This window comes from Pleurodeles waltl, chromosome 6 (assembly GCF_031143425.1).
Source record: "Pleurodeles waltl isolate 20211129_DDA chromosome 6, aPleWal1.hap1.20221129, whole genome shotgun sequence".
Lineage (NCBI taxonomy): Eukaryota > Metazoa > Chordata > Amphibia > Caudata > Salamandridae > Pleurodeles > Pleurodeles waltl.
Window position 1 is genome coordinate 1,224,532,667 of NC_090445.1, and position 21,233 is coordinate 1,224,553,899.

General features: G+C 47.7%; 1 protein-coding gene across 3 annotated transcripts in view; it reads right to left on the reverse strand.

Annotated features, from left to right (window-relative positions):
- Positions 1–21,233, reverse strand: part of GBF1 (golgi brefeldin A resistant guanine nucleotide exchange factor 1) — a 1,570,387-nt gene that overhangs the window by 363,125 nt on the left and 1,186,029 nt on the right. The window lies entirely within an intron of this gene.

Here is a 21,233-nt window from a genome sequence, read left to right on the forward strand (position 1 = left end):
TGCTTTGGAGTATGCAGCCCTGCCAAGTGCCACGCATCAAGGGATAAACTAACGCATTTCAGTAATTATCCTCACCTGGCCGCACTGAAAGGTGATCTCACGCAATTTATAGGTCCTAGTGTTGCTCCGATTGCTGATAAGATGCCACAATCAATGCTTCTTTTAGGAAGCTGGCTCTTTATATAATGGTCCACGATGAGGTATACTGTGCAAAGAGTCCAACCAATTTCCCAGAAGTATCAGAGACACACAAATAACATCCGAAATGCTCTCTTTTTTAGTAGTGTGGTGTAGGAAGTTGGCTCTGTATGTACTATTTCAAAGTAAGAAATAGTGTGCACAGAGACCAAGGGTTCCCCTTAGAGGTAAGATAGTGGCAAAAGTAGATAATTCTAATGCTCTGTTTTGTGGTAGTGTGTTCGAGCAGTATCAGAGAGTAGTGTTAAGCATTTGTTGTTCACACAGAGGCAATAAATAAGTAACACACACAGACTTACTCCAGGCCAATAGCTTTTTATATTGAAAAATATATATTCTTAGTTTATTTTAAGAACCACAGGTTCAAGATTTACATTAAACACTTTAAATGCAAGATACTTCACTTAGATACTTTAGGAACTTTGAATAAAAGCAATATCATATACAGTCTTTGTAAAAATGGCAATAAGCTATTTTCAAAGTGGACAGTGCAAAAATCAACAGTTCCTGGGGGAGGTAAGTAAAGGTTAGATTATGAGGTAAGTAAAACACTTACAAGTCTCAGTTCTGGGGCTTAGGCAGCCCATGTTGGGGGTTAAAGGCAACCCAAAGTTACCACACCAGCAGCTCAGGGCCAGTCAAGTGCAGAGGTCAAAGAGGTGCCCAAAACACATAGCCTATGGAGAACAGGGGTGCTCTGGTTCCAGTCTGCCAGCAGGTTATGACCTGCGTCCTCGGCGGGCAGACCAGGGGGTTTTTGTAGAGCACTGGGGGGGGGGGGGGGGGGGGGGGGGAGGGACGACCAAGTAGGCATACAAAACACACCTTCAGCGGCACAGGGGCAGCCGGGTGCAGTGTGCAAAGCAGGCGTCGGGCTTCAGATAGGAAATAATGGAGGGACCCGGTGGTCACTCTAGCGGTGCAGGCAGGCACGGGGGTGGGCTTCTCGGGGCAGCCACCACCTGGGCATGGCAGAGGGTCGCCTGGGGGTCACTTCTGCGTTGAAGTTTGGTTCCCTCTGGTCCTGGGGGCTGCAGATTTGGTTCCAGGCGTCGGGTCCCATCTTGCCTGGCATGTTACCCCCATATTTCACTGTATGTATGTTGTTTTACTCCTTGTGTCACTGGGACCCTGCCTGGCAGGTCCCCAGTGCTCATAGTATGTGCCGCCCTGTATGTGTTCCCTGTGTGATGCCTGTCTCACTAAGGCTCTGCTAACCAGAACCTCAGTGGTTATGCTCTCTCTGCTTTCCCAATTTGTCACTAACAGGCTAGTGACTAAATTGACCAATTCACATTGGCATACTGGTACACCCATATAATTCTCCTGTATATGGTACTGAGGTACCCAGGGTATTGGGGTTCCAGGAGATCCCTATGGGCTGCAGCATTTCTTTTGCCACCTATAGGGAGCTCTGACAATTCTTACACAGGCCTGCCACTGCAGCCTGCGTGAAATAACGTCCACGTTATTTCACAGCCATTTACCACTACACTTAAGTAACTTATAAGTCACCTATATGTCTAACCTTCACCTAGTGAAGGTTGGGTGCTAAGTTACTTAGTGTGTGGGCACCCTGGCACTAGCCAAGGTGCCCCCACATCGTTCAGGGCAAATTCCCCGGACTTTGAGTGCGGGGACACCATTACATGCATGCACTATACATAGGTCACTACCTATGTATAGTGTCACAATGGTAACTCCGAACATGGCCATGTAACATGTCTAAGATCATGGAATTGTCCCCCCAATACCATTCTGGTATTGGGGGGACAATTCCATTATCCCCCGGGTCTCTAGCACAGAACTGGGGTACTGCCAAACTGCCTTTCCGGGGTCTCCACTGCAGCTGCTGCCAACCCCTCAGAGAGGTTTCTGCCCTCCTAGGGTCCAGGCAGCCATGGCCCAGGAAGGCAGAACAAAGGATTTCGTCTGAGAGAGGGTGTTACACCCTCTCCCTTTGGAAATAGGTGTGAAGGGCTGGGGAGGAGTAGCCTTCCCCAGCCTCTGGAAATGCTTTGATGGGCACAGATGGTGCCCATCTCTGCATAAGCCAGTCTACACCGGTTCAGGGATTCCCCCAGCCCTGCTATAGCACGAAACTGGACAAAGGAAAGGGGAGTGACCACTCCCCTGACCAGTACCTCCCAGGGGAGGTGCCCAGAGCTCCTCCAGTGTGTCCCAGACCTCTGCCATCTTGGAAACAGAGATGTTGGGGGCACACTGGACTGTTCTGAGTGGCCAGTGCCAGCAGGTGACGTCAGAGGTTCCTTCTGATAGGCTCTTACCTCTCTTGGAAGCCAATCCTCCTAACTTGGTAGCCAAACCTCCTTTTCTGTCTATTTAGGGTCTCTGCTTTGGGGAATTCTTCAGATAACGAATGCAAGAGCTCACCAGAGTTCCTCTGCATCTCCCTCTTCACCTTCTACCAAGGATCGACCGCTGACTGCTCCAGGACGCCTGCAAAACCGCAACAAAGTAGCAAGACTACCAGCAACATTGTAGCGCCTAATCCTGCCGGCTTTCTCGACTGTCTCCTGGTGGTGCATGCTCTGGGGGTAGCCTGCCTTCACCCTGCACCAGAAGCTCCGAAGAAACTCCTGTGGGTCGACGGAAACTTCCCCCTGCTAACGCAGGCACCAAAAGACTGCATCACCGGTCCTCTGGGCCCCCTCTCATCCTGACGGGCGTGGTCCCTGGAACACAGCAACTCTGTCCAAGTGACTCCCACAGTCCAGTGATTCTTCAGTCCAAGTTTGGTGGAGGTAAGTCCTTGCCTCCCCACGCAAGACTGCAAAGCTGTGTACTGCGTGATTTGCAGCTGCTCCGGCTCCTGTGCACTCTTCCAGGATTTCCTTCGTGCACAGCCTAGCCTGGGTCACCAGCACTCCGTCCTGCAGTGCACTACCTTCTGAGTTGTTCTTTGACGTCGTGGGACCCCCTTTTGTAACTTCGCGTGGACTCCGGTTCACTCTCCTTCTAAGTGCCTGTTGCGGTACTTCTGCAGGTGCTGCCTGTTTCTGTGAGGGCTCTCTGAGTTGTGAGCGCCCCCTCTGTCTCCTCCTCCAAAAGGCGACATCCTGGTCCTTCCTGGTCCTCAGCAGCACCCAAAAACCTCGACCGCGACCGTTGCAGCTAGCAAGGCTTGTTTGCGGTATTTCTGCGTAGGAACCCCTCTGCAAGTTTCATCGCGACGTGGGACATCTGTCTTCCAAAGGAGAAGTTCCTAGTCCTCTTCTTTCTTGCAGAACTCCAAGCTTCTTCCAACCGGAGGTAGCTTCCTTGCACGTTCATCCGGGGTTTCCTGGGCTCCTGCCCCCCCCGGACACTGTCGCGACTATTGGACTTGGTCCCCTTGCCTTGCAGGTCCTCAGGTCCGGAAATCCGTTGTCAGTGCACTGCTGGTGTTTGTTCTTCCTGCAGAATCCCCCTATCACGACTATTGTGCTCTCTGGGGGTAGTAGGTGCACTTCACTCCTACTTTTCAGGGTCTTGGAGTGGGGTATTTTGGTAACCCTCACTGTTTTCTTACAGTCCCAGCGACCCTCTACAAGCTCACATAGGTCTGGGGTCCAATCGCGATTCGCATTCCACTTTTGGAGTATATGGTTTGTGTTGCCCCTATACCTATGCTTGCCTATTGCAACCTATTGTAATTCTACACTGTTTGCATTACTTTTCTTGCTCTTACTTACCTAATTTTGGTTTGTGTACATATAACTTGTGTATAGTACTTCCCTTCTTACTGAGGGTACTCACTGAGATACTTATGTCATATTGTCATAAAAATAAAGTACCTTTATTTTTAGTAACTCTGTGTATTGTATTTTCTTATGATATTGTGCATATGATATAAGTGGTATAGTAGGAGCTTTGCATGTCTCCTAGTTCAGCCTAAGCTGCTTTGCCATAGCTACCTTCTATCAGCCTAAGCTGCTAGAAACACCTCTTCTACACTAATAAGGGATAACTGGACCTGTCACAAGGTGTAAGTACCTCTGGTACCCACTACAAGCCAGGCCAGCCTCCTACAGTAACGAAATATCTGGTAGAGACATATTCTAGTTGCATATTCCTTACCTTAGAATTTTCCCCCAGGAGTCAGACTGGATCTGGAGATTTTTCTTCGAGCAATACCCTTGCGTGTCGGTAGGTGGCGTTGGTCGACTCTGCAGGCGTCATAGGCTTCGTGGTCGCCATAATGATGTCGGGTGTAGTACATAGAAGCTGCTCTCGCGCAGTGACGTCAGTTTCTTTTAACTACTTTCCACGCCAGAGCGCAGAGCTGCTAAAAACACTGAGATTGGTGCGCCATAGCTAAGGACCTGAAAGGGGGAATCCTAACCCTGGAAATCAGTTCGCAAGCGTGGAGAATGGGTGGGCGGTAAGGAATCTGCAATTAGAATATGTTTCTACCAGATATTTCATTACCGAAGGTAATTAACTTGTACATCTAATAGAGGCTTCTAGTTGCAGATTCCTTACCTTAGAATAGGTACCCAAGAAATGCCATCCTTGGTGGTGGGCTGCAAACCAAGATCATACTACAAAGTCCTGCAGGACCAAACGACCAAAGTATCCATCTCGACGGACCTGACTATCCAGGCAGTAATGCTTAGCAAACGTGTGCAGGGGTGCCGACGAAGCTGCCTGACAGATATCCAGGACAGGAACTCCGCGTGCTAACACAGTAGAAACCGCAGTTACTCTGGTGGAATGAGCACGCAAGCCTTCAGGAGGTTGCTTTTTAGCCAAAGCGTAGCACATTTTGATGCAAAGAAGCACCCATAAAAAGATGGAACGCTTTTGTATCGCCTTCACTTTCTTCGCACCCACATAGCTAACAGAGTTGATCGTCCACCTGGAAATATTTAGTACGATTGAGGTAGAACGCCAACGCTCTTTTTGGGTCCAGACAGTGGAGTCTCTCCTCCTCATGGGAAGGATGTGGGAGTGCGTAGAAGGTAGGCAAAGTGATGGACTGGCCTACATGAAATGGTGTAACCACCTTAGGAAGGAAGGAAACTCTAGTGCGTAACACCACGTTCTCAGGGTGTACAGACAAGTATGGAGGCTTTGAAGAAAGAGCCTGAAGCTCGCTCACCCTGCGAGCAGAGGTGATAGCAACCAGAAAGACAGTTTTGAATGTGAGGAGCGGCAAGGGAGAATTATGCATTGGCTCAAAGGGGGTACACATCAAATAATTAAGTACAAGATTAAGATCCCACTGAGGCATGAGAAATGGAGTGGGAGGAAATAAGTGGGTGAGCCCTTTTAAGGACCTACTCACAATAGGAGATTTAAAGATTGAGGGCTGCTCAGGTAGGCTAAGAAAGGCGAAATGGCAGACAAATACACTTTAAGGGTGCCCAAAGCAGAGCCCTGCTGGGCTATAGCACGAATGAACAGAAGAACCTCTGAAAGAGGGGCTGAAAGGGGATCAACAGATTTGTTGGTACACCATGCCACAAATTTATTTCAACGACAGCCGTATACAGTTTTAGTTGATGGACGCCTGGCTGTCAAGATAACATTGCAGACTTTGGCTGGAAGGGCAAATGCCATCAACTAATGTCACTCAATCTCTTCGCAAGAAGGCGGAGGTTGGACAGGTTCGGGTGGAGAACCGTCCCCTGCTGCTATGACAGAAGATCCGCCCAAAGAGGCAGTCTGAGTGGAGGATCGATGGACATGGTTAATAGCTCTGGATACCACACTCTTCGAGCCCAGTCCGGAGCTACCAAGATAACTTGGGCCCAGTCGTACTTGATTTTCTTGAGAACTCTGGGCAGAAGAGGGATGGGCGGGAAGGTACAAAGGAGGCCGGAGCTCCACTCCAGACGAAAAGCGTCTCCGAGTGAGTGCCGACTTGGAAACAGCTGACATGGCACGTTCTCTGCGGAGGCGAAGAGATCTAACCAAGGCTCTCCCCAATGAAGAAAGAGACCCAGCGCCACCTCCAGATGGAGATGCCATTTGTGATCTACTGAGTCGGCGGCTGAGTTTGTCTGCTCTGGCGTTGAGGCAGCCCACCAGATTTTGAACCATCAGGGTAATGCCATGATGTTCCAGCCATGTCCAGAGGCATAGTGCCTCCTGACAAGGGGTCCACGACCCTACCCCGCCTTGTTTGTTGGAGTACTGTAGGAAGTTGGCTCTGTATATACTATCTCAAAGTAAAAGATAGTGTGCACAGAGTCTAAGGGTTCCCCTTAGACGTAAGATAGTGGCAAAATTAGATAATTCCAACTCTATTTTGTGGTAGTGTGGTCAAGCAGCAGGCTTATCAGAGGGTAGTGTTAAGCATTTGTTGTACACACACAGGCAATAAATGAGGAACACACACTCAAAGACTTACTCCAGGCCACTAGTTTTTATATAGAAAAATATATTTTATTAGTTTATTTTAAGAACCACAGGTTCAAGATTTGCAGTAAACACTTTGAATGCAAGGTACTTCACTTAGATACTTTAGGAACTTTGAATAAAAGCAATATCATATACAGTCTTTGTAAAAATGGCAATAAGCTATTTTCAAAGTGGACAGTGCAAAAATCAACAGTTCCTGGGGGAGGTAAGTAAAGGTTAGTTTGTGAGGTAAGTAAAACACTTACAAGTCTCAGTTCTGGGGCTTAGGCAGCCCACCTTTGGGGGTTCAAGGCATCCCCAAAGTTACCACTCCAGCAGCTCAGGGCCGGTCAGGTGCAGTGGTCAAAGAGGTGCCCAAAACACATGGGCACCTATGGAGAACAGGGGTGCTCTGGTTCCAGTCTGCCAGCAGGTAAGTACCTGCGTTCTCGGGGGGCAGATCAGGGGGGTTTTGTAGAGCACTGGGGAGGACACAAGTTGGCACACAAAACACACCCTCAGCGGCACTGGGGTGGCCGGGTACAGTGTGCAAAGCAGGCGTCGGGTTTTGTATTGTTTCAATGGAGGTACCCGAGGGTCACTCTAGCGGTGCAGGCAGGCACAGGCGGGGCTTCTTGGGACAGCCACCACCTGGGCAAGGCAGAGGGTTGCCTGGGGGTCTCTCCTGCGCTGAGGTTCGGTTCCTTCAAGTCCTGGGGGCTGCGGGTGCAGTGCTGGATCCAGGCGTCTGGTCCCTTGTTACAGGCAGTCGCGGTCAGGGGGAGCCTCTGGATTCTCTCTGCAGGTGTCGCTGTGGGGGCTCAAGGGGGTCGCCTCTGGTTACTCACAGGCTCGCAGTCACCGGGGAGTCCTCCCTGGGGTTTTTGTTCCCTGGATCTCGAGCTGAGGGCGTTGGGTGCAGAGTGTGAAGTCTCATGCTTCCGGCGAAAAACGTGAAGTCTTTGAAAGTTGCTTCTTTGTTGCAAAGAAGTATCTGGTTTTGAGCAGGGGCGCTGCTCACAGGAGTTTTTTGGTCCTTTAGTCCAGGGCAGTCCTCTGAGGCTTCAGAGGTCGCTGGTCCCTGTCAGATGCGACGCTGGTTGCAGGTTTTCGAAGTTGGAGACAGGCCGATAGGGCTGGGGCCAAAGCAGATGTCGTCGTCCGTCTTCTCAGCAGGCTTGTAGGTCAGCAGTCCTCCTTGTTTCGTTAGGTTGCAGGAATCCGATTTTCTGGGATCTGGGGTGCCCCCAAATACTAAATTTAAGGGAATGTTTAGGTCTGGGAGGGCAGTAGCCAATGGCTACTGTCCTGGAGGGTGCCTACACCCTCTTCGTGCCTCCTCCCTGTGCGGAGGGGAGCACATCCCTAATCCTATTGGGGGAATCCTCCAAAACTAAGATGGAGGATTTCTAAAGGCAGGGGTCACCTCAGCTCAGGACACCTTAGAGGCTGTGCTGACTGGTGGGTGACTCCTCCTTGTTTATCTCATTATCTCCTCCAGCCTTGCCGCCAAAAGTGGGGGCAGTGGTCGCAGGGGCGGGCATCTCCACTAGCTGGGATGCCCTGGGGCACTGTAAGAAATGGAGTGAGCCTTTGAGGCTCACCGCCAGGTGTTACAGTTCCTGCAGGGGGAGGCGTGAAGCACCTTCACCCAGTACAGGCTTTGAGTCATAAAGGCACTCACCCCATGTGGCCAGCAACTCGTCTGGTTGTGGCAGGCTGCCAGAAACGGATTGGTATTCAGGGGGCATCTCTAAGATGCCCTCTGGGTGCATTTTACAATAAATTCCACTCTGGACTCAGTGTGCATTTATTGTGCTGAGAAGTTTGATACCAAACTTCCCAGATTTCAGTGTAGCCATTATGGAACTGTGGAGTTTGTGTTTGACAAACTCCCAGACCATATACTCTTATGGCTACCCTGCACTTACAATGTCTAAGGTTTTGCTTAGACATTGTAGGGGCATAGTGCTCATGCACATATGCCCTCACCTATGGTATAGTGCACCCTGCCTTAAGGCTGTAAGGCCTACTAGAGGGGTGACTTACCTATACTATATGCAGTGTGAGGTTGGCATGACACTCTGAGGGGAGTGCCATGTCGACAGTCATTTTCTCCCCACCAGCACACACAAGCTGTGAGGCAGTGTGCATGTGCTGAGTGAGGGGTCTCCAGGGTGGCATAAGACATGCTGCAGCCCTTAGAGACCTTCCATGGCATCAGGGCCCTTGGTACAAGGGGTACCATTTACAAGAGACTTATCTGAGTGCCAGTTCTGTGTCAATTGTGGAAGCAAAGGTTCAGTTTAGGGAAAGAACACTGGTGCTGGGGCCTGGTTAGCAGGGTCCCAGCACACTTTCAATCATAACTTGGCATCAGCAAAAGGCAAAAAGTCAGGGGGTAACCATGCCAAGGAGGCATTTCCTTACACTCTGCTCCTGTGGACTCTGCAATGCTGAGGGTCCACTGTGACTCACCCCCCCCCCTTCCTGGGTTGAGTCCTCCTGGGCTTGCTGGTCCCCGGCATCACCTCTTTTCCACTAACCACAAGTTTGCCTTTGCAAAGGCTTGTTGGTAGAATTCCTGCATCAACACCAGTCTGCAATCTTCCTTCCAGCATAGGACATCATCTGCATCCATCTGGAACTCTTCCCCGACTCCTGGGCTGCAGTGCTGACTTCTTTTCCGCTGCAGTCGACCAACTTCTGCATCCACAGCTGGGTGGGTAGTACCTCCTACTCCTCCTGGACTCCTCTGTGACTCTTGGACTTGGTCCCCTCTCTCCACAGGTCTTCTTTCTTCAGGCATCCACAGCTGGTTTTCTTGCAGTCTTCTCTGGGTGTCTTCTTTTCCTTCTTTTTCTCCTATTGGGTGATTTGGGGAAAATCAAGTGTTTTACTCCTGCATTCCTTGTCGCTGGGGGGTATTGTGGTACTTACCTTTGTGTTTTTTTTTTTTTTTAATACCCCCGGCTCCCCTCTACACATCTTACTTAACCAGGTGGGGAAACCTTGTTCGCAAACAATCTTGTTAGTATATGGTTTGTGTTCCTCCTAGGGTCACTAATGGTTATTACTGTTTGCACTGTTTTTTAACCTATTCTATATGCCTGCATACTAGTGTATTTAATTTGTGTATTACTTACCTCCTAAGGGAGTATAGTCTCTATGGTATTTTTTTGTATTTGTATCACCAAAATAAAGTACCTTTATTTTTCTAACACTGAGAACTTTCTTTCATGTGCCAGTACTGTGTGATGCATGAGCTTTGCATGTCTCCTAGATAGGTCTTGGCTGCTCATCCACAGCTACCTCTAGAGAGCCTGGCTACTAGACACTGCCTACACTTCACTAAGAGGGGATACCTGGACCTGGTATAAGGTTTAAGTACCTTGGGTACCCACCACAAATCAGGCCAGCATCCTACACCCTCAGGAGGTTAGTCCAGACTTCCACAGAAGAAAGCTTGAGATCTAAAACCTCAGCAGCACTTCTTACCACCATGGGGAGAAAGCATGCCAGTGTCAGGAGAAGTATATATTCCGCTAGAGTAGCCCAAATCCTGAACCCAGTTTATGTGGGTGCATAGAAAGGAAGGGCAGAAGTGATGGATAATCATCTGCAAGAAAATGTGCTGCGCTTTGGTGAAAAAGAGTTTGCATGCTCATTCTACCAGAGCAACTGCTACCACGGCGTTAGCACACAGTATTACAGTCCTGGATATCTGCCAGGCAGCGATGTGGGCATCCTTGAACACTACCTCCTGGATGGTCAAGCTACTTCGACCGTTCCTGCAGGACTTTTGGTGCGATCTTAGTTCACAGCCCCTCACCGGGGATGGTATTCCACGGGTATCTATTCTTAGTTAAGGAATATGCAACAAGAACTCTCTATCAGATGATCAAGGGCCAGATGTATCAAGCATTTTTGCATTTGCAAAGGCAGCGAATGTACGTTTCCAAATCGCAATTTGCAAAACGCTAATTGCGATAAAGATCAGCGAATCGCAGATAGCAATCCACTAAATCATGCCGCTATTTGCGATACACAGATTGCGACACGCAAAAACGGATTCGCAATACGATGCATCAAAAAAAAAAAAAAACGCAAATTGCGATTATTCGCAGAATGGCCGTTTGCACATTTAAGTTACCATGAACTGAAAACAGGTGGTAACCAGGTGCAACCTATATAAAGAGGCCCAGAATGCCTGAGCCCCTGTTCCACAATGGCTGCACTCTATGTCACGGCGAGGAGAATGAGGATCTTGGCAGGTTTGAGGAGAGAGGAGGAGGAGACAGGAGCGCATTTTCAGAGTGCGCATAACCCTTTTTTAATAGAGTGAGAAGGAAATTTATGAGAAGTACAGGTTAAGCCCAGCCATGATACTTGACCTGATAGCTGAGCTACAACCCATGCTGCAGCGCACAACATACAGGACCAATGGCATACCCACCCATGTGCAGATATTATGCTCCCTGCACCTACTAGCCTCAGGGAGCGATCAAGGGGTCATAGCAGCGGCTGGAGGGGTATCACAGAGTGCCCTCTCTAGATTTTTCAATGTATTTCTCAATGCCATGCTGAGCAGAATACAACTGTACATAAGATTCCCCGATACACCACAGGCATTACAACAAACTAAAGTTAATTTCTACCAGATAGCACAGTTCCCACATGTCCTAGGTGCCATTGATGGGACACATGCAGCAATCTGTCTACCATCGGCCAGCGAGTATGTGTATTGCAGCCGTAAAAACCATCATTCTATGAATACACAGGTGATATGCAATGTCTCCTATATCATTACCGATCTCGTGACCAGATACCCAGGGAGCACACATGACTCCTACATCTTTCGCTGTAGCGGGATACACACAAGACTGCTAGCTGGGGAGTTTGGTGAAGGATATCTACAAGGTAATTTGATAGTTTAGAATAATGCACTGATGTAAGCATGACGTCAGACAGCAAATGTACTCATTTTACTCTCTGTGCATTCCGGAGACAGTGCCTACGCAGCGCGCACATATATGCTAATGCCCTACCTGAGCCCTGCAACACCAGCAGAGAGGAGGTCCAATGCTGCACATACGGCAACCCGCAATGTGGTGGCGCGCACTTTTGGGCTGCTGAAGAGCCATTTCAGGTGCATCCATAAGGGTGGAGATGCACTACAGTACAGCCCAGAGACGACATACAAAATTGTGGGCACATGTGCTATCTTGCACAACATAGCAACCACCAGGGGCATACTAGTGGAACTCACGGAGCCAGACTCAGGTGAGGATGATAATCCCTTACCACATCTTCTACCAGCAGACAGGACCATTGCAGCAGAGGGCAGGCACAGACGTGCTGACATAATGCGCAACCATTTTTGATGTAAGTAATGACAAATCCACTTAAAAAAATGTATTTCTGTAGTTAGCATCTTTATTACCTTGACTTCAGGTAAACAATATGTCATTAGGACAAAGCTATTCACAATGGGCAGACATGAACTATTAACAGTGTCACACTATTAGCATCATAGAATCACTGTATTACTACACGTTTAGGTTGTGCCCTGTAGCCCTCAACATCACTTATTACGTCCACGCACTCCACTTGAGTGCTCAGTGCCGTCGCTGGCACATCTAGTAGCAGGCTCACATGCATTAGTGTGTCTGGCACTGGGACGCCTCGGATCAATCGCAGGGACTGTCAGACTGCTGAGGCTAGAGGACTACTCACTGTCCCAAACACCCAGTTCGCTGGTTGTAGCACTGCGTGCCGTTCGCATGGCATTCAGTACGTTGGTAATTTGCACCAGTCCCTGTACAATGTCTCGACTGCAATGTGCCATCGCCACCTGTGTGACAACGGCACGCCATGATATAAGGGTTGTTGAACTTGCAAGCCGGTTGACGGATCTACAGAAGCTATCAAACTTTCCCAAATATTGGTGATGGCACCTGCGCTGGCTGACACGCTCCTGTTGTATCTCAGTGCAGAGTTCCTCAGTGGCTTGTTTCAACTCCTTGGTGTTTTCAGCAGCTGCTTCCTGTCCCTCAATCAGGGTCTCCAACTACTTGTGTAGTAACCCCATATTGCTATTGTAAGACACAAACTGTCTGTTCAGTGACTTCAAATGTTTGCATTGCAGGCGCTGCACCTTCAGCATGGAAGCTTCAAGACTGCCAAAGATTGATGGGCCCACTCCTCCTTATGTGCCCTGTCTGCCTGCATCACGGCGCCTCTTGAGGGGAGTTGACTGGCGCAGGGACTGCTGTCCTTCTGTGGGACACGCCTCTGGTGGTGGTGTGGGTTTGTGTTCTGGCATCTCATCTAAGTCCAGGTTATACTCTGGCAGTGGTAACACCCTTGCCCTGCGTCTAGTCGGAACAATACTGTTGGACTCACTGGTATTTGTGTTAGACTGTGGCTGTGTTTCGGCTTCCACCACTTTTTCAGATCCTGCAGTAGTAGGGACCAAGTCATCTGCAAGGACAATGCGCAGCATGTCAGTTCCAGCATTCTTCACAGATTTCCACAGTGTTGCTTTAAATGTACAATGAAATTATGTAACCCTGAGTCCTTTGTGGTGTTTCATTATGTGGCTGACCACTATCTTGCTATTTATGTTGCGTATTCACCTTAGGGTTGTGTACTACCACTCCTATAAGGCACTGTTGTGTTGTATATAAGATGTGACATGGACTACTTTTCACTGTGCATCAAGCTATGTTGTATTTCCTAAGAGGCATTTCTACATGCACATGTGGGGATACACATTATTACTGGCCTTACCTTTGCTGGTGCTGGGTGTCCCTGAGGTGTCAATGTCAGTAACACCACTGACAGCTTCTGGAAGCAACGTGGACTCCACCAGGTCTTCCATAGGGGTGGACGGTGTCTGGTTGGATGGTCCGCCTCCCTTACTCCTTGCCTTCATAAGCCTGCTGGTCATCTTCTCCTTGGCATGGGACCGCAAGTCGTACCATTGGTTGCCTATCTCCTCCACAGAGCGCTGTGCAATGCCCATTGCGCATATTTTTGTCTGGATGTCAGACAAGAGTCTCCGCTTCTCACTCTAAGGTACTTGGAGTGAGTTTATTCTAAATAGTCTATCAAGGTTCCCAACAACCTCCTCAATGATCACCTCCAATTCTACCTCACTGAATTTTAGCTTCCTATTCCTGTCTCATTTCTCCTTCCCATTTCCAGCATTGGCCATGTTGCAGTTTGGTCCTGGCTTACTAACAATGCTGACTCCCTGGTGCTGGGCTGTCTCTCTCTCCCTTTTCCTGTGGGTGTGGCTCCTGGACACAGCATGGGTTGACTCACTTCCTGGTTGTGATATCAGGCTGTTCCGGTTTGCCGTTTTCGTTATTTGCGATTTTCAATTACAGAACCGCAATTGCGATTCGGTATTTTCACCTCACGAATTCCGTTTGCTAATTTTAAGAAATAGTATTAGCGATTTTTCAAATTTGATAAATTGCGTTTTGCATTTCTAAAATTTCGATTTCTTCAAAATCACAATTTGGAAATCCCTAACTGGAATCTTGATACATCTGGCCCCAAGTTACTTACCTTTGGTAGCGATATATCTGGTATCAACATATTCTAGTTGCAGATTCATTAGCAACCCGCCCATCCTCCCGCTCTGTGAACCGATTTCTAGGGAGGGGAATTTCCCTTTAAAGGCCCTAGTTTTGGAATACCATTCTCAGTGTTCTTAATGGCTCGGCGCTAATGGCATGGAAAGTTGTGAAAAGAAACTGATGTCAGCGGGGTGGTGCCTATATACGACCACAACGCCCGCAGAGTCCACCAACACTGTAGGAAAGTGCCCTCCTTCTTGGTATGGTTACCCGCATGTTCAACCTATTGTCAGTATGGTTGACTGTGTTTACCTGGTTCGTACAAACCAGGACCCCAGTAGTTTTGATTTCTCCCCTAAATTGTACCTTTTTCTACCCACAATTGGCATACTGGTCCCACCACCCAAGTCCCTAGTATATGGTACCTAGGTAGCCAGGGCACTGGGGCTCCAGGGGACCCCTATGGGCTGCAGCAAGTATTCTGCCACCCATAGGGAGTTCATGCAAAGTGTTCTGCAGTCCTACCATTGCAGCCTGCGTGAACCGAGTGAATGCACCCGGTATCACTACAGGTCACTGCAAGTCACCCCTATGGTCAGCCTTCTCAGCCCAGATGGCAGGGTGCAGGTACCTGTGTTTGAGAGCACCGCTGCACTAGCAAAGGTGCCCCCACGAACTCCAGCCCCATTTTACTAGACTTCGTGAGTGCGGTGACGCCATTTTATATATTTACAGGTCACTATCTATGTCCAGCTACATAATGGTCACTCTGAACCTGGGCATGTTTGGTATCAAACATGTCGGAATCATACCCCAATACTATTGCAAGTATTGGAAGGAAAATGTCACTTACCCAGTGTACATCTGTTCGTGGCATTAGTCGCTGCAGATTCACATGCTGTGCACAGTCCGCCGTCTGGTGTTGGGCTCGGAGTGTTACAAGTTGTTTTTCTTCGAAGAAGTCTTTTCGAGTCACGAGACCGAGGGACTCCTCCCACTTCGGTTCCATTGCGCATGGGCGTCGACTCCATCTTAGATTGTTTTCCCCGCAGAGGGTGAGGTAGGAGTTGTGTATGCTAGTAATAGTGCCCATGCAATGGAATGAATATGTATGTACAAAATGAAGGTTAAAGTGATATATTTACAAATGTACACATGTTGAAGATCTACTTCTAAACGGCTACAGGCTCCCGGGGAGGCGGGTGGGCGCATGTGAATCTGCAGCGACTAATGCCACGAACAGATGTACACTGGGTAAGTGACATTTTCCGTTCGGTGGCATGTGTAGCTGCAGATACACATGCTGTGCATAGACTAGTAAGCAGTTATCTCCCCAAAAGCGGTGGTTCAGCCTGTAGGAGTTGAAGTAGTTTGAAATAAAGTTCTTAGTACAGCTTGACCTACTGTGGCTTGTTGTGCAGATAACACATCTACACAGTAGTGCTTAGTAAATGTATGAGGCGTAGACCATGTTGCTGCCTTACATATTTCGTTCATTGGAATATTTCCTAGAAAGGCCATAGTAGCACCTTTCTTTCTGGTTGAGTGTGCCTTTGGTGTAATAGGCAGCTCTCTCTTTGCTTTAAGATAGCAGGTTTGAATGCACCTAACTATCCATCTAGCAATGCCTTGTTTAGAAATTGGATTCCCTGTATGAGGTTTTTGGAAAGCAATAAATAGTTGTTTTGTTTTTCGAATTAGTTTTGTTCTGTCAATGTAGTACATTAGTGCTCTTTTGATGTCTAATGTATGCAGTGCTCTTTCAGCTACAGAATCTGGCTGTGGGAAGAACACTGGTAATTCTACCGTTTGATTCAAGTGGAACGGTGAGATCACTTTTGGTAAAAATTTTGGATTTGTCCGTAGAACTACTTTATGCTTGTGTATTTGAATAAATGGTTCTTGTATGGTAAATGCTTGAATTTCACTCACTCTTCTTAGAGATGTGATGGCAATTAAAAATGCAACTTTCCACGTTAAGTATTGCATTTCACAAGAGTGCATGGGCTCAAAAGGTGGACCCATGAGTCGTGTTAGGACAATGTTGAGGTTCCATGAAGGAACTGGTGGTGTTCTTGGTGGTAAAATTCTCTTTAGGCCTCCATAAACGCCTTTATGACTGGTATCCTAAACAATGAAATTGAGTGCGTAATTTGTAGGTAAGCAGAAATTGCCGTAAGATGTATTTTAATGGAAGAGAAAGCTAGGTTAGATTTTTGCAAATGTAGTAAGTATCCTACTATTTCTTTTGCAGATGCGTGTAAAGGTTGAATTTGATTATTATGGCAGTAATAAACAAATCTTTTCCACTTATTTGCATAGCAGTGTCTAGTGGTAGGTTTTCTAGCTTGTTTTATGACCTCCATACATTCCTGTGTGAGGTCTAAGTGCCCGAATTCTAGGATTTCAGGAGCCAAATTGCTAGATTCAACGATGCTGGATTTGGATGTCTGATCTGTTGTTTGTGTTGTGTTAACAGATCTGGTCTGTTGGGTAGTTTGACATGAGGTACTACTGAAAGGTCTAGTAGTGTTGTGTACCAAGGTTGCCTTGCCCATGTTGGTGCTATTAGTATGAGTTTGAGTTTGTTTTGACTCAACTTGTTTACTAGATATGGAAGGAGAGGGAGAGGGGGAAAAGCGTACGCAAATATCCCTGACCAGTTCATCCATAGAGCATTGCCTTGGGATTGATCTTGTGGGTACCTGGATGCGAAGTTTTGGCATTTTGAGTTTTCCTTTGTTGCAAATAGATCTATTTGAGGTGTGCCCCAAATTTGAAAGTAATTGTTTAGTATTTGGGGGTGAATTTCCCATTCGTGGGTTTGTTGGTGATCTCGAGAGAGATTGTCTGGCAACTGGTTCTGAATCCCTGGAATAAATTGTGCTATTAGGCGAATGTGGTTGTGAATCGCCCAATGCCATATTTTTTGTGTTAGGAGGCACAACTGTGTCGAGTGTGTCCCTCCTTGTTTGTTTCGATAATACATTGTTGTCATGTTGTCTGTTTTGACAAGAATGTATTTTTGGGTTATTATGGGTTGAAATGCTTTCAGCGCTAGAAATACTGCTAACAGTTCTAAGTGATTTATGTGAAACTGCCTCTGATGTATGTCCCATTGTCCTTGGATGCTGTGTTGATTGAGGTGTGCTCCCCACCCTGTCATGGAAGCATCCGTCGTTATGACGTATTGTGGCACTGGGTCTTGGAAAGGCCGCCCTCGGTTTAAATTTGTACTGTTCCACCATAGAAGCAAGATGTATGTTTGGCGGTCTATCAACACCAGATCTAGAAGTTAACCCTGTGCTTGTGACCATTGTGATGCTAGGCACTGTTGTAAGGGCCGCATGTGCAATCTTGCGTTTGGGACAATGGCTATGCATGAAGACATCATGCCTAGGAGTTTCATTACCATTTTGACTTGTATCTTTTGTGTTGGATACATGGCCTGTATTACCTTGTGAAATGTTTGAACCCGTTGTGGACTTGGAGTGGCAATCCCTTTTGCTGTGTTGATTGTCGCTCCTAAGTATTGCTGTGTCTGACATGGCAAAAGGTGTGACTTCGCGTAGTTGATGGAGAAACCTAGCCTGTGAAGGGTCTGTATGACATATTTTGTGTGCTGTGAACACTGTCTTAGCGTGTTGGTTTTGATTAACCAGTCGTCTAAGTACGGGAACACATGTATTTGCTGCCTTCTGATATGTGCAGCTACTACTGCCAGGCATTTTGTAAAAACTCTTGGCGCAGTTGTTATTCCGAATGGCAACACTTTGAATTGGTAATGTATTCCTTGGAATACGAACCTTAGGTATTTCCTGTGTGAAGGATGTATTGGTATATGGAAATACGCATCTTTTAGGTCTAATGTTGTCGTGTAATCTTGCTGTATGAGCAGTGGGATTACGTCTTGTAACGTGACCATGTGAAAGTGGTCTGATTTGATGTAGGTATTTAGTGTTCTGAGATCTAGTATTGGTCTCAGAGTTTTGTCCTTTTTGGGTATTAGAAAGTACAGTGAGTAAACTCCTGTGTTTTTTTGTAGATTTGGTACTAATTCTATTGCGTCCTTTTGTAGCAATGCTTGAACTTCTAGTCCTAGAAGATCTATATGTTGTTTTGACATATTGTGTGTTTTCGGTGGGACGTTTGGAGGGAATTGGCGAAATTCTATGCAATAACCATGCTGGATAATTGCTAAGACCCAAGTGTCTGTTGTTATTTCCTCCCAAAGTTTGTAAAATTGGCTTAGTTTCCCCCCCACAGGTGTTATGTGATGGGGTTGTGTGACTTGTGAGTCACTGCTTATTTTGTGGGTTTTGGGGCCTTGGAATTTTCCTCGATTTCTTGGGAATTGGCCCCCTCTATACTGCCGCCGAAAACCTCCCCTCTGATATTGACCCTGGTAAGTAGGCCTTGTTTGTGAGGTTGTGGTTTCTGTGGGTTGACCTCGAAACCCTCCCCTAAAAGGTGTTTTTTGAAATGTGCCTCTGCTCTGCGGGGAGTAGAGTGCGCCCATGGCTTTGGCTCTATCGGTGTCTTTTTTGAGTTTCTCAATGGCAGTCTCTACCTCCGGCCCAAACAATTGCTGTTCATTAAATGGCATATTGAGCACAGCTTGTTGGATTTCCGGCTTGAACCCTGAAGTGCGCAGCCATGCGTGCCTTCGTATCGTGATTGCAGTGTTTATTGTCCTTGCAGCTGTATCTGCTGCATCCATGGAAGACCGTATCTGATTATTTGAGATACTTTGTCCCTCTTCTACCACCTGTTGCGCTCTTTTTTGGAACTCCTTGGGTAAGTGTTCGATGAAATGTTGCATTTCATCCCAATGAGCTCTGTCGTATCTTGCCAAAAGTGCTTGTGAATTGGCAATACGCCATTGATTTGCTGCTTGTGCTGCAACCCTTTTTCCCGCAGCATCAAATTTGCGGCTCTCTTTGTCTGGAGGTGGTGCGTCTCCTGAGGTATGAGAGTTGGCTCTCTTACGAGCTGCCCCGACAACTACTGAGTCTGGTGTTAGTTGTGTTGTAATATAGATTGGATCTGTTGGCGGTGGCTTGTACTTTTTCTCCACCCTTGGAGTTATGGCTCTGCCTTTAACTGGATCCTGAAATATTTGTTTTGAATGTCTTAGCATTCCTGGGAGCATGGGAAGGCTTTGGTACTGGCTATGGGTGGAGGATAGGGTGTTAAACAGAAAGTCATCCTCAATTGGTTCAGAGTGTAAGGTGCCATTGTGAAATTCGGCTGCCCTTGCGACCACCTGTGTGTAGGATGTACAGTCCTCAGGTGGTGACGGTTTTGTAGGATAGGAGTCTGGGCTGTTGTCAGACACTGGAGTATCGTAAAGGTCCCATGCATCGGGATCATCCTGACTCATTGTAGTATGAGCTGGTGAGTGCATCAGTGGTGGAGTTGTTGCTGGTGATGCATGTATTGATGGTGGTGGAGACGGTGGTGGGGTTGTTTTCCTTGCCACTTTTGCCTGTGGTTGCTTGTCCTTTTGTTGAAAGGCAAGTTTCCTTTTTATTTTGATTGGGGGAAGAGTGGTTATCTTCCCTGTGTCCTCATGAATATGAAGCCTTCTTTGCGTGTAGTCAGGCTCTACAGCTTGAAGCTCCTCTCCAAATCTATGTAATTGGGAGGTTAATCCTTGTTCCTCTGTACTGTATAGGAACTAGTTTTCGGCTCCGAGGCTGGATGTTTCGGAACCGAAACCTTTTCGGAAGTCTTTTTAGGCTCCGAAGAAACCTTCTTTGTTTTCGGCGTGGTGTCTTGGTTCCGAAATTCTTTGGTGCCGCTGTCTCTGTGCCGAAGTTTCTCGGAGCCGCTGTCTCGGCTCCGAGGTTGCTGTGTGGCGGTATCTCGACCGGAGTCGGATGACTTCGACACCAGCATGCCCTTTTTCGGTGCCTTGGATCGGTCACCTAGTTTTCGGGTTAAGCCATGGCCTGTTGGCAGTGGCGTCCCCCGGGCTTTTGTGGACTTCTCGTGAGTCTTGATTTTCGACGTCTTACTCACGGTTTGGGGTGTTTCTTCGGCATCGAGTTCTTCAGAATCCGACTCGTGGACGGAGAAAGCTTCTTCTTCCTCCTCGAAACGTTCTTGACCTGTCGGCGTGGATGCCATTTGTAGTCTCCTGGCTCTTCGGTCTCTCAGCGTCTTCCTCAACCGAAACGCTCGACAGGCTTCACAAGTATCCTCCTTGTGCTCGGGGGACAAGCACAAGTTACAGACCAGATGCTGATCCGTATACGGATACTTGTTATGGCATTTTGGGCAGAAGCGGAATGGGGTCAGTTCCATCAGCCTTGAAGTCGCACGTGGCCGGGCCGACCAGGCCCCGACGGGGGATCGAAAAAACCCCGAAGGGCCACCGGAGCTCTTCAAAATTCGGTGTCGATTTGTTCTAACTAACCCGATACCAAACGCAAACAATACCGATGATTTTTTCCGAGATTCTAACTAACTTTCCAACCCGAAACACAGAGCGAAAAGGAACACGTCCGAACCCGATGGCGGAAAAAAAACAATCTAAGATGGAGTCGACGCCCATGCGCAATGGAGTCGAAATGGGAGGAGTCCCTCGGTCTCGTGACTCGAAAAGACTTCTTCGAAGAAAAACAACTTGTAACACTCCGAGCCCAACACCAGATGGCGGACTGTGCACAGCATGTGTATCTGCAGCTACACATGCCATCAAACATATATATATATACACACATATGTACATGAGAAAAAATTTCCCCAGAGCGGGGAGGCTTGGGTGGGTGTAAGGAATCTGCAGCTAGATAGTCTCTACCAGATACTTTGTTACCGAAGCTAAGTAACTTGTTCATCTGATAGAGACTTTTAGCTGAAGCTTCCTTACCTTAGAGTAGATACCAAAGCTATAACCCATGGTGGTGGGTCTGAAGGAGATTTTTTTTAATTTTTTTTATACAAGGAAGTCCTGCAAGGCAGAACGGCCAAAATGCCCCTCTCTCCTCACCTGGCTATTCAGGCAGTAGTGCTTCGCGAACATGTGTAAAGAAGCCCACGTTGCGGCCTGACATATGTCCCCACCGGTATGCCACGTGCCAACGCAGTGGTAGC